The following is a 14,748-nucleotide window of genomic DNA, read 5'->3' as shown; positions in this document are numbered from 1 at the left end:
CCTTACCAGACAGTAAAGTCAACACCCTGGGAGCCTCGCCCCTGTGCCCGCAGCTGGGGTGGGGCCCTCAGGAACCAGGTCAAGCTCCCTGGGACCCTGTAAGAAGTGTCTTCTGCAGGCTTAGGGCTACTCTGACTCAAACCCACTTCTGCTCACTGGGCCACTTGTTTTCTCACTTTTTACTAAACATAAACTTGTAAACTGCACTATTTTTGGAACAAGACATAGCTGATGATACACCCAGTGAGAGCACTTCTGCTCGGCCATCCATGGACCCTTCAGCTAGAGTCCCTACAACCCCCCCGCCTTTCCTCTGGATTCAAGAGACCTTTACATGGGGCAATTTTAACATCCCTTGAAACTACGGTCAAACGTGGAAAGTTTAAGAAATGCCCAGCCACATGGAAACACACATTGGTTCCCATTCGGTGTCTGGAGTGGAAGTCACCCGGGAGCACCAGAGCCCATCGCACCTGCAGTGCAGCCAGGGCCCGGCCAGGATGCCCCTCACCGTGGTGCCAACAAGAGCAGGTGGGAGGAGGCAGATGCTCGCTGTCGCCCGCCTCCAGATGCCAGCAGTCTCACTCACCCTGCTCGGGACAGTGGGAAGAATCTCTCTCTCTAGGCACTGCGAAGTGTCTCCTGGGGGCCCAAATAGCCCTCAGCCCCTTCAAGAACCATCACTGCATAGAGATAACAAAGAAGGCAATCACTCAGAACAGAGGTGAGCTGGTCAGGACCCCAACAATAAAGGTCTGGCTACAAAACCGGGCCACCTCCCTCCCTCGACGTGGCGCCACGCGGGCGAGAACTTGGTGAGCCGGCGACACGCTTAAAACAGAAGTGTAAAAGCAGGTTATAAAACAGCTTGTCCTTGTGGGATCCCACACAGATCATGGATGGAAAAATCCCGGCGAACAGTAGTCGGCTGTGGGTGGCGGGGTAACAGGTGACTTCCTTCTTTATACTTTCTTTTCCAGATTTTCTACAGTGAACATGTATTCCTTATATAAATAGCTGAAACAAATTTCTTTGAGTGGTTTAAAATAAACGCTCTAAGGTGTCCTAGTTGGTGGGAGACTTGAGGCTTCTCTCCTGACATCCTGGACTGTCTACTGGTCCCAGACTCCTCGCCAGCCCAGCCAGCAGGTGGGTGTTGCCTCACTTCTGCAGACAGGCAGCCTCCTTCGCAAGGACCCTAAAGAGGGGAGCTTGTCTCCTGCAGGTATCACTGCCTTAAGGCACCACAGCCCTGCCCTTGGGCTCTGCTCCTTTCTTTCTGTTGTTTCAGTGATAACTGTTTAGTTAGGTCTCCTCCCTCTCGGTCTGACTCTGGTTGCTTGTTCCCGACTGGCTCTTGATCCTTTCCTTGACTGATCCAGCGGACCTCCTTAGGCTAACCAACCTGGCAGACTTTAGGAGATCACAGGACCCCGTTGTTGACACTGGGAGAATACCAGGACAAGTAAGTACCACCAGCCAGGACCCATTAGACCCCCTGTCAAGCCATCCCAATAAAACACAGGAGCAACTGTAAGCATCCAGATGGACTCCCTGCTAGGATGCATATTAGCTAACTGGGGAAAATTTAGACCAATAGGGCAAAAAATATTAGGTCATTAAATTACAATACCATCTTGCAGCTGGTCATATTTTGTAAAAGAAAAGGCAAATGGGGAGGGGAGTCCATTCATCCAAATGTTCAAATTAAAGTCACTCAGTCACGTTGGACTCTTTGCGATCCCGTGGACTATACAGTCTATGGAATTCTCCAGGCCAGAAGACTGGAGTGGGTAGCCTATCCCTTCTCCAGCGGATCTTCCCGACCCAGGCATTGAACCGGGGTCTCCTGCAGTGCAGGGGAATTCTTTACCTACTATCAGGGAAGCAAGACCCTATTCCAAAATCCGAGTCTAGAGAACTGCCTGGCGTTGCTGGCTCACACCCCGTCCCCCCACAGGAACCCCATGTTTTAGATGATACCCTTATGAGTCAACTTCCCTGAGGTCCACAATTGGGAGCTCCTACATATCCCAATTCTGAAGGGGTGACAGTTTTCCAGACCATTTACCCCTAATGTACCATCTGGGGAGCTGGAGACCCCAGACTCCTATCAATAAGCTCATGGATATGGTCTTTGGGATATTTAACAGTACAGATAACGTACAAGGGGCTACCCTGGTGGCTCAGATGGTAAAGAATCCGCCTGTAAAGCCGATGTGGGTTCGATCCCTGGGTGGGAAGATCCCCTGGAGAAGGGAATGGCAACCCATTCCAGTATTCTTGCTGGAGAATTCTATGGCCAGAGGAGACTGGCAAGCTACAGTCCATGGGGTTGCAAAGAGCTGGACATGACTATTTCTCTTTTTCTTTATAGGGGACAAGAGACGAAAAGGATTTGGGGACAATGTGAAAAAGCCTAATCACTGGCAGCAGCCTTAACCCCAGCACCACCTCAGGGTCACGCACCCTTGCGAAGACCCATGCTAAGACAGGACCCAGGAAGCCTGGATCAGAGCCACTCTCTCCCTGAGAAAACAAGTTTTAAGTGTGGACAAGAGGGCCACTGGAAGCATGACCGTCACCAGTCCTGAAGGGATACTGGGGCTCTCAAACCAATGATGGATGAGAGGACCAGAGGCTGACGGGGCCCAGGGCCTCCCTGTCTCCCAAAGAACACCTGGAGAAGCCTCTGGGGTTCATTTCCCTGGAAAAGCCTCAGGTAAGCCTTGACATGGCTGGTAGAAGTATTCTTAGCAGACACGGGGGCTTTCTGACCTCCCTCCCAACCCTGTACGACAATGGGGACTGATGGAAAGCCCCAGACCAAGAGCTGCTCCTGCCTGAGTGCACCGCTCCCTTGCTTGCTCACTAAATCCCAGGCAACAGTACAGTCTGGAGACCCTCAAAGAAAAGGCACCCACCAAGAAAAAGTTACTCCTGGTGGGGAGGGGAGCATGCTCAGTCCCAAGAGACAGGTCTCTGTTCTACCCCATCCAAGTTGTCAAACTATGGGCTGCTGACCTGGTTCACGGTGCTGGAAGTAAAGGTGGCTTTCTTCTGCACCCAGACTCTCAACACCTCTTTGCCTTCGAGTGGACAGACCCAGACACTGTAATGCCATGAATGCTTCCGCTCTGTGTGCTTATAAAACTCAAGCCAACGGTGCCCACAGGATACGAATGGAAACAAGTCTGGCAAAAAACTGTCCCAGTACCTTTAAAAATGGGATTCCATGGGGCTGTAGACAAGCCTCCTCACATCAAAGGCCAGACTGAGGGCCATACAAAATTGTAAATAGATTACCAAAACGGGAGGCCAATGGTCTGACTCAATAGCCGTACCTGACAGGAATTTTGGGTGAGGGATTCCCCGCTAAGTTAAATCAGGAAAAGTAAAACATCCCAACATGGGTGAGCACGGGTGTGTCAGTCTCTCAATGGCAGTTAGGTAGCCACCTAATTCTTTTTAAAAAAGAAAAAAAAATTGTCCCTGCTTTACAAGTCTTCACAGAACTAGAGGTGTGGCTCTAAAAGCAATCCAAAACCCACCAATCCTTTACCACTCCCAAAACCTTGCCTATTGATCTTAAAAAAAGTATTAAGATTAAAGAAAGGGAAAACAAAGTCAGGCTGGGAGGAAGTGCCTGTGCCTTTGAGATACAAATGTCCTACCTGGTTTTCTCCAGGAACTCTTACCTCTGCCATCTTTTTAAAATACAAAAAAGCGGAATCACTTGTTTGACTCAGTATGAATAGAATGCCCTTGTGGCTCAGCTGGTAAAGAATCTGCCTGCAAAGGGAGAGACCTGGCTTCAATCCCTGTGTTGGGAAGACTGCCTGGAGAAGGGAAAGGCTACCCACTCCAGTGTTCTGGCCTGGAGAATTTTTGTTAGGGCTACAGTCCAAGGGGTCACTGAGAGTCAGACACAACTGAGCGACTCTTTCGCTTTCAGATTTTAAAAAAATAGACATGCCACAAGCAGCAGAGGTTTACTGTACAGCACGAGGGACTATAGTCAACATCTTGTTCTGTTCTTAGTTGCTCAGTCATGTCCGATTCTTTGTGACCCCATGGACTGTAGCCCGCCAGGCCCTTCTGTCATTGTCCAACCCAACCCAATCCACTGGAGGGGGTTGCCATGATGTCTTCCAGGGGATCTTCCTAACCCAGGGATCGAACCCAGGTCTCCCACATTGCAGGTGGATTCTTTGCCATCTGAGCCACCAGGGAAGCCCAAGAATAGTGGAGTTGGTAGCCTATCCCTTCTCCAGGGCATCTTCCCAACCCAGGAATCTAACCAGGGTCTCTTGCACTGCAGGCAGGTTCTTTACCAGCTGAGCTACCAGGGAAGCCCCAATATCTCGTAATAACCTACAATGGAAAATAACTTCAAAAATAATATATGTATTTAAGTGAATCACCAAAAAGAATCTACTTTTTGAAAATAAGTAATTTTTTAATTATTTATTTTTGGTTAAGTTTTCTAAATGTCCTTTGGACATCCAGTAACAAGGAGCGAGATACAACATTTTAAATATATTTGTGTAGGACATAAGAGTGATACGATTTTTGCTTTATCTATTTTTATTTGTCATATGTCTAATGGTTTATGATATCTATCTTCTCTGTGAATTGTATCTTTTATCATTAAAAATACTCATCTTTGTTTCATTAAAAATAATAAAATGCAAATTTTGAAAGAGGGAGTAAATAATTTGAAACAGGGACTTTACCGATGGTCCAGTGGTCCAGAATCTGCCTTGCAAAGCAGGGGATGCAGGTTTGATCCTTGGTCAGGGAACTAAGATCTGACATGCCAAGGAAAAACTAAGTCCCCACACCAAAACTACAGCCTGTGTGTGGCAACAAAAGATCCCATGTGCTGCAACTAATAACCCACACAGACAAATTTTTACAAATTAATAATTTGGAACTTGTCAAGGACAAATAAAAATCTTAAGCATTTTCCATAAATATTAGCAGAAAGGGTTTAGCCAGTGAGACAAATAAGCTTGATTTGTTCCATCTGCCAGAAACTCAATTTCAATCCAACTTCTTTTGCAGACTAATGGGTTTATATTGCTGTACCTGACTCATGGCTAAATTTTAGAATAGGAACTATGAGGCCTCTGTGTTTATGTGTCTTGTAGATGTAAGGTACTGGCAAAAATTAATTTGTAAAATTGACTTAAAGAAAATTAAGCTTATATAAATACTCAGAAAATAATCTGGCCAGAATGAACTTCAGTTTCACATCATCTGGAAAATATTTAGTACTAAACTGATGTCATCAATGTTATGTACCATGGTTTACTAGACCTTGTATCTATTGTTAATGTATCAGCAAGAAAAATAACATGGAAAAACTTTTAAGGAAAGCATGTGTTTTCAGTAAAAGAAGGTGTGAGGAACGAAAAAATACTGAAAAGAGTTATGTACAATCAGGATTTTCTAAGATTGGATTGAGTTTAGTTAGGTATTTCGGGAGGGCCCCCGAGGCATCCCAGAGAGAAATATTTAGCTAGTATTATTTACTATGTTGGGAGTAAGGTAAAGTAACACCTGGATTTGGTTTTTCTGTTAAAAGGGAACAAAGTCTTCCTGGAATGTCTTTTAACTTCTGACCACGGACAGAATCCTTGTCCCCTACAATGGAAGTGCAGAATCTTAGCCACGGGACCACCAGAAAGTCCTGGAATGCCTCTGATAACAGATTGTGTAAGTGATCTGTATTTGCTTTTGAGATTTCTTATAACTTTTAAGTGTTAGTCACTCAGTCCTGTCCAACTCTGCGACCCCATGGACTGTAGTCTACCATGCTCCTCTGTCCATGGAATTCTCCAGGCAAGAATACTGGAGTGGGTTGCCATTTCCGTCTCCAGGGGATCTTCCCAACCCAGGGATTGAACCCAGGTTGCTTGAATTGCAAGCAGATTCTTTTCTGTCTGAACCACCAGTGAAGCAAATAAATAGTGTAATGGGAGGGAAAGGGGCAGGGCACACTTTTTGAAAGAATGACATAGCCCAAGGACACAACATAAACCGATTAGAATCAAAAGGGACCAAGACTAGACAAGACTAGACCTTGATCCTCAATCAACTGGTGACATGACACACCCAGAGGTGCCATGACAGTTCCAGTGAAGTGAAGTCGCTCAGTTGTGTCCGACTCTTTGCTACCCTGTGGAGTGTAGCCCACCAGGCTCCTCTGTCCATGGGCTTTTCCAGGCAAGAATACTGGAGTCGGTTGCCATTTCCTTCTCCAGGGAATCTTTCCAACCCAGGGACTGAATCCAGGTCTCCCACACTGTGGGCAGATGCTTTAACCTCTGAGCTACCAGGGAAACTCAAACTATTTCATCTTTCCCTTCTGTTAAAAGACCAAGGAGTGGGCGTTTCTAGAAAAGAGAGTTCCAGAAAAATATCTACTTCTGCTTTATTGACTAAGCCAAAGTCTTTGACTTTGTGGATCACAACAAACTATGGAAAATTCTTAAACAGATGGGAATACCAGACCATCTTACCTGCATCCTGAGAAATCTGTATGCAGGTCAAGAAGCTACAGTTAGAGCCAGATGTGGAACAGAATGGTTACAAATCACTTCATGGCAAATAGATGGGAAACAATGGAAACAGACTTTATTTTCTCTGGCTCCAAATTCACTGCAGATGGTGACTGCAGCCATGAAATTAAAAGATGCTTGCTCCTTGGAAGAAAAGCTATGACCAACAGACAACATACTAAAAAGCAGAGACATTACTTTGCCAACAAAAGTCCGTCTAGTCAAAGCTTTGGTTTTTCCAGTAGTCATGTATGGATGTGAGAGTTGGACTATAAAGAAAGCTGAGTTTGGAAGAATTGATGGTTTCGAACTGTGGTGTTGAAGAAGACTCTTGAGAGTCTCTTGGACTGCAAGGAGATCAAACCAGTCCATCCTAAAGGAAATCAGTCCAGAATATTCATTGGAAAGACTGATGTTGAAGCTGAAACTCCAATACTTTGGCCACCTGATGCAAAGAACTGACTCACTGGAAAAGACCCTGATGCTGAGAAAGATGGAAGGCGGGAGAAGGGGATGACAGAGGATGAGATGGTTGGGTGCAGCACGGACTCAATGGACATGAGTTTGAGCAAGCTCTGGGAGTTGGTGATGGACAGGGAGGCCTGGTGTGCTGCAGTCCATGGAGTCGCAGAGTCAGGCATGACTGAGCCACTGAACTGAACTGAACTGAGTGGGCGGTGGCCCAAATCCTGGTAATCTCCGCCCCTTCCCCCAAATACTTGGAATAATCTTCCCACTCATTAGCATATGAAATTACCCAGCCTATACAAACTAACCACATCACATTTCGCAGCTGAACTCACCCTCTGTGATGGTCTACACTGTCTGTGGAGTATGCTTCTCTCTGAATCTGAATAAATCCACTTCTTACCTATCACTTTGTCTCACTGAATTCTTTGTGAAGAGACATCAAGAACCTGAGCTTCATTAGAAGGTCCTCAAACCAGGTACTGTGGGTTTTGGCTGACTCTGAGTACAGTCATGTGGGTTTGAGTCCTAGCCACACGGGTTCAAGTCCCAATCTGAGGTAAGTGGTTTCAGCAGTGAGAAATCCTATTTGATCAACTATTTTGAAACTTTCTGACAAACTTTCCAAATCCCAAATTTTAATCAAAAGTTCTTTTGACTTTTAGCTAATTTGGGGACGCTTCAGAGGGACCCTGAGGCATCTCAGAGAGAAATATTTTACTATTATTATTTAGCATGTTAAATTACATGGAAAGCATTATCACATAAGTCATAATCCTACTTAAAAACATACTGTTTGGGGGTGGGAGGGAGGGGATATATGTATACATACAGCTAACTCAGTTTGTTGTACAACACTGTAAGGCACCTCTACCCCAATAAAAAATTCTTAATTTAAAAATATAATGTATGGATGTTATTAATGCAGAAATTCTAAAAATTACATACTTTCTAAAATCTGGACATGTCCTGGTATAATGCTAGAGCTCTAGTTGTTACCTTAAAATGCTGTATGTCGTACCAGTAACTAAGATGATCAATTACACTGTAATCAGATGTTTAACTGTGCCTTTTAAGTCTTTTGTCGTTTATAGAGTTATCGTACCCTGATGCTGTTACAAAAATGCTTCATCTTCAAAAATAGGAAGCTATGGAAGCAGTTATAACAATTCCACATCAAGATAATGGCTGTGTGAGGACTGCAGGCCATACCTACTCAAAACAAGGAGCTGTCCTGCCCCTGGGGCCCTTAGATCAGGCATCCAGAGATTTTCACTCCCTGACAGGCAGGGTCGATGCCCCTACTCAGCCCGGAAGCAGCTACAGAAGACAGACTGTTGTCCCTCTGCTTTCCATAAGAACGGGGAGTAAATCTCTGAGGGGTGAATTAGTCAGGAAGTGGGCCTGGCACAACCTTTAGAAGAATGACACGGCCCAAGAACATGCCATAAACTGACTAGAACCATCTGGGTCCAAGACGGTGGACAAGCGGACTTCCACTAGACCTTGAGCCTCAGTATACGCTCACTGCAACACGTCAGAAAGTTAAGTGACACAGCCACAGGCACCATACTGCCAAGGCAGACAGTAAAGGTTAAAAAAGTGGGCAGTGGCCCAATTCCTGGAAATCTCTGCCCCTTCTCCCAAACAGCTGGAGTACTCCTACTCATTAGCATATGAAATTACCCATCCCTATAAAAACTGACATCCTCATACCTTGGGGTCACTCTCACCTTCTGAGACGGCCCACGCTCTGTCTATGGAACACAGTGGTTTTGTTCAGACACCAAGTTGAGACCAGTCTCTGCAACCTCATGGACTGCAGCATGTTAAGCTTCCCTGTCCTTCACCATCTCCTGGAGTTGGCTCAAACTCATGTCCATTGAGTCGGTGATGCCATCCAAGCATCTCAACCTGTTGCCCCCTTCTCTTGCCTTCAGTCTTTCCCAGCACCTGGGTCTTTTCCAACGAGTCAGATCTTCCCATCAGGTAGCCAAATTACTGGAGCTTCAGCTTCAGTCCTTCCAGTGGATACACAGGGTTGATTTCCTTTAGGGTTGACTGGTTGGATCTCCTTGCTGTCCAAGGGACTCTCAAGAGTCTTCTCCAGCACAATTTGAAAGCATCAATTCTTCAGTGCTCAGCCTTCTTTATGGAGGCGCTCACATCGTACGAGACACTGGAGAAACCACAGCTTTGCCTATAGCGACTGTTGTTGGCAAAGTGATGTCTCTGCTTTTTAATAGTATGCCCCTGAATAAACCTGCTTTCTCACTAAACAGAAAAGGAGGCCCTCAGCCATCCTCCTCCGTGTACGTTATCCCACACTGGCTATGGGGTCAGGCGTTAGGCCTTTCCCCGCTTGTCCCACCCCACCCAAACTGGGCTGCTCCTGTGTCTGGTACAGGTGGTCTGTGTTAATACATGCCTTGGTTATTTTAGAAATGTACCATTTAGTAAATAAACAAACTATCAGGTTTCTAATGGAGTAAAAAGTCTGGTTTTGTCAATACTTTTGACCCATCAACTGCGCAACACTTCAAAGAGAATCACAATTTCAAAAGACCGTAATAAAGGTGGTCCATACTCATCCACACTTGAAAGTGCTGACTGTTTGACTGGGGCCACTTGCAGGCAACACCAACAGTCACGGCACCAGTGCAGTGTCTGTCTCAGAGCGGAAACGCTTTCAGCAGGGGGGGCCAGGGTCCTGCCTCCTCCTCCTTCCTCGAGACTAGAGAGGATGCAGGTGCTGACGTCTTTCCTCTATTCTCCAGCATCAACGAGACATGCTAACACAACTTTGCCTCTCTAGTCCTGTTTCAGTATTTTGGTTCAATTCATTAATACTGCGAGGCTAGGGAACTCAAAACACACCCCACATCCTGAGCGAGGTCAAGACAAGAGGATGTCCGGCATGCTCTTTCAGGATAACATGACTCCCACCCTCTACTCACAGGCTAAGCCACGAGATAAGCCCACGCGGAGTCTCCAGAGCTCAGAGAAGGGGAGGAGAGGATCCAGGGACCCAGGGTATTGGGGCTGCAGAGAGAAGCCAGCTGGGCTAAAGGGGAGGACACCAAAGACAGGAGGCAGCGGATGCCAGTGGAGCTGGATGCTGCAGGCCGACAGAGGAGGGAGCAGCACACAGTCCTTCAGGGAACAGGGTGCGTCTGGGGTGGTGGAGTGGCTGCAGCTCTGGTGCTGGGACATGACCCCCAGGGGTCCCTCTACCAAGTTCTCCTGGTCCCATACGAAGGACTGACTGCATATGCTCCCACTTCCCGGCTTCCTTCCATGCAGAGCACGCCTGCGTGGGAGTGCATTCACACCTACTCCTGCCCGCTGGTAGCACCCTCCAGAGGGGGACGGGCAGCCAGTGCAGCCCTCACTCCAGAAAGAATGGGAGGACCACATGGGCCACACCGGATACCTCCTGTCTGGCCCCCAGCACCTGGCTGCCCAGGGCAGCAGGGTCTGATTTGCTCTGGAGGCAGCACTGTGCCCAAAGCCTGCCACTCCCTAAGGAGTGCTGAACCCGAGTCCCCTCAACGGAACAGAGCAGCACTGAGCCCACTGCTGCCCCAACACTCGCCCCACAACTCGGGGACACGGTGAGTCCGCCGTGCCTGCCTTGGCACAGGCTACTCAGTCCCTCCCTCCCACTGTGTGACCTGGGGCGTTTGGTCGTTCCTTCGTCTCCACCTGCCTCCTCCACCTGGACTGGGCTTCCTGCTCAGCCCTGAGCCCGGCGTTCCTTTACGCAGCACTGGCCCTGCCAGGCTTCGCAGCTGTGCTTGTGTCCCTCTTCCTGTGAGGGAACTTACAAGAGAACATGGCTGTTACCTCATTCTTGGATCCTCAGAGCTCAGCACGGGGCCCTCTGAGAGCAGCTGTCCCACCTTGAACCTCCTAGTGTGAGTGTTGCTAAGTGAACACACAAACGTAGAAACAATGAGAGACTCTTCCCATCTTGTCCTGAAACACTTGAAAAGAACTAGAACAGTAATCACCTGGAGTGATAAAACTCAGGGAAGGAATACAATTTTGATCTTCAAACACTGGAGCCTTGAGCATAAAGCTGCCGAGGAGAGGAGAGCACCAGGGCGGTGTAGGAAGCTGCGACACGTCAGGAAAAGGCAGCAGCCGCCAGAACTCCCCGCAGACCCAGGCACCGGAGGCCCCCAGAGCAGAAGTTCCTGATGAGCAGCTGCAGGTTTCCTTTCTAAGAGGGTGGGTGGAGGGGGCAGGAAGGAGGCATGGCACGGGCTGGGTATGGATGCTCCGCCGGCTCTTCCCTCGGTGACACCCCCAGGAAGGCCTCTGTGTGTCACCACAGTCAGAAACTGCAGGGATGAATACCAGGGAGCTGGGGAGGGCACGAGAGCATGTAGCCACTCAGCCCTGTCACACAGACAGCCACAAAAAAACCACAACAAAAAAATCCACAAGGCAACCAAACCAACGCTGACGGCATCAGACCTGCCAATCCGGCCCCAGTGGCCCCTGCTGTCACCCTGAGACTGGGTCGTCTCGGCAAGTGTGGTCTGGTCTAACCTCCACCCCAGAGTGACCCTGGTCTGTGGAAGGCTCCGGCTCGTGACTAAGCAGTCAGAGGTAACTGGTGGTGGCCACTGTTAATCAGAGTTAACGGTGGGGGCCACCTCTAAACAGAGGAGATGGTGGTGGCCGCTGTTGATGCCCAAGTGAATCCTGACTAACCTCCCGATTGAACACACCTCACATGCTGGCGAGCCTCAGGTCGCTACTCTTTCAAGGGACTGAAACCCAAATGCCACGCTGACTGTGTGACGCTTCATGGCCAGGCCCAGAGTAAGGCGCTCAGCCAAGCGTTTCAATTTGAAGGTTCGCATCTCATGGCCGATTCCTCACCAGGTGGCCTCCTCCTCGACGTCTGCAGGAACCTGCAGGGTCTGGACTGAATGACACTGCAGGGGCATCAGTACAGGCAGACGGGTGAAGAGCAAGGAGCACCGGCCCAAGCGGGACCACGGGCTCCATTCTCACCCCACCGCTGGGCCTCGTCTGCAACACAGGAAGGGTCCAGAGTTGCTGGAGATCAAGCAGGATGGGCCTTGTCCGGACCAAACACCACTCCCTGCAGCTGCAGCCTGTGTCAGCCTATCTCAGCCTGGGCTGACGGGGGAGAGGCGGCTCGGGGGAGACTCAGAACAGCCGCCTCATGTGTCCCAGACCCTCGGGCCTGTGCTCCGTCACTGTCGCCAATGAATACCTCTTTTGTAGTATGTACCAGGCACCATGCTAGATCCTTGGGTTACAGGAAGGAAAAAAAAAAAGACCAAGCTCCTTGCCCCATGCGCTTGTAGTCTAGTAACAGCATACAGAAAAGAGAAACCTGTAACTGCTGTTGGCTGTCAGGGCGGCAGGGGCAGGCACAGTGGCCACTCAGGGCTGAGTGGGGCAGGCAGGCCCGGGAGTGGCCGGCATCGGCGGTGGAGACTCGAGCCCAGAGGAGGTGAGGCGCCCTCAGCTTCCTGCCTGGCACTCACACCTGGCCCACTGCTTCTCCCTGTCCTCTGGGCACACTGGCACGGGCCTGTCAACTTTCCTCACAGCGGGCTCTGAGCCCAGAACCCTACAGACACAGGTGGAATGTCTTCACGAAGTCTCTGCAGGCAGGGCAGGTCCCCTCCTGAGCGCCAGAGCACGCCGTTCAGGGACTTCTGTGTTCTGGGCAAGCCGGGAGGGGAGAGACAAGGACTAGCCCGTGTTCCCACCTAACAGGGCCTGCGCCTGGGGAGCTGCTGACCTCCAGACGGCTGCCAGGAGCCCTGCTCTGCACATGCCGTCTGGGGGCCCCGGCCAGCATCCCAGCGTGAGACACCTTAAACATGTCGACTTTCTGGGGAGGAAAGCCGAGGTTAAGAAGCTGGGATCCGGAAAGAAGCCACCCAGGTGCAGGGCATACAACAGGAGGGCACGCTGCGTGACCCACGTTTGAACAGGGCTCTGCGGACCATGGGGAGGGACTCTGGTCCCTACCTGCTCCGCCCTGGCCCCTCTGGTGGCACTGACCCCGCTGTGGCAAGGAGCAGGCAGAGGCCCCACGGTGGCCAGCGGCCCCCTTCCCGGCAGAGGACATTCACTTTTGAGTTCACATAGCCTTCCTCAAAATGCCCGTCTACTATCTGTCCTGGGCCCTAAGGCCACTGCTGCACTCTCAGCGTCCTGAGAGTTGGGCCCAAAGTGAAGAAAAGTCTCAGACTCTCCCAGCAAAACCCATTTTCCACATGCCCCCCTCACCCGGTGAGCTCCCTCCCCTGGGGACACAGTGAGGCCCAGTTTCCTGTCACCTCTGGCTTGCCTCTGGTCTCTCAAGAGGCAAACCAAGACCAATCCACAGAGCTGCTGGCCTCTGGCCTCCTCGTGGACTGGCGGGGACAGCCGGGTTCTGCGCTGGGGGACAGAGCCACCTGGACTCACCTGTGCATCAGAACGCCTGCAAGGCATGTCACGCTCTTCACGTCGCTCCCTTCAAAGCTACCACTTTTCTCCCCACTTAAAGGGCTGCTGAACTGTCTAAAGGATTTCACGGCCAAGTAGTAATAAAACCCACCCCAACAAAACCCCGAAGAGCAAAGTTCTGGGCCCTGTGCTCCAAGCCCTTCCTATACCTGCTGCCTGTCTTGCCTGAGCCGGACCAGGAGGCAGCACCTCACAGACGTGCCCCCCGGCATCTCTGGTGTTGCTCACGGAGCCACACGAGGTCCATGAATCCCACGGTCACCAAGCATCACTCACTGAGCAAGAACTGCTAGGAGAGGGTGTTCCAGGGACAGTTTCCAAGGCAATGGTAACTTGTTCATACTGCACAGAGGGAAATTTTTCTTTTAAGCATCATCTTCTCTAGGTTTTTGGAGCAGTATGCTGTGAAAGCGCTCACAGTTGTTCTTCTGAAAGTTTCAGTCATGTTTCTTAAGTTTTCTGCACAGGTCTTCACTTTTGGAAATGAAAAGGACAGTTTGAGGACAAGGCCTGTCATTAAAGAATGCTGTCTTGGTTCCCCCGATGTGCCTGACCTAGATGAGCGGGAAGTCAACCTAACTAGGAGATAAGCCTTATTTTCAGGAATAAGAAAACATTCTGGGTGTCGGGTAAATAAAAACAGTAGCATGCCCCCACCAGGTATCTTATCTCACTTCTGGGGATTCAAAAAATATGGCTTTGTCTCAAGTGACTCAAGTACTCTAGAATATTCTCTTTCAAAATTCACTGTATGAAGAATAAAAATGCTCTATCCTGAGGGTACAGTATCTCAAGGAAGGACACGGGTCCTTTAGTAACGGATGAGATTTCACATTTTAACCTCAGTAAAGGTAACACTATCTATGCTGCCACTAAAATCAAACCTGTATTGTTGGAGCCCTTTAAATATGACCAGTTCAGATGACTTCTGCAGGTGAACACTGGTGCTAAAGATAGCATTGTTCATTGGGTCAGTAACATACTAAAATACAGAGATAGCTTATGACAGATGAGTAATCAGAGAAATTAAACTCCTTTAAGAGAACTTTGTATTCCGTTTGTCCTTTAGAGCATGAAGTTCCAGGAAGGTGAAAAGGACCTGCTCTGTTGTTAGGTCACAGGGCGTTCACCCCACCACCCTTCCCTGAGCCCCGACTCAGGCCCACCGGTCTGGCCTCCCCCGACCACAGGGCCCTCCCGCCGGGCC

The sequence above is a fragment of the Bos javanicus genome, chromosome 21 (genome assembly GCF_032452875.1).
Source record: "Bos javanicus breed banteng chromosome 21, ARS-OSU_banteng_1.0, whole genome shotgun sequence".
NCBI classification, from domain to species: Eukaryota; Metazoa; Chordata; class Mammalia; order Artiodactyla; family Bovidae; genus Bos; species Bos javanicus.
The sequence above is the reverse complement of the archived record's forward strand: the minus strand, read 5'-3'. Positions refer to the sequence as shown.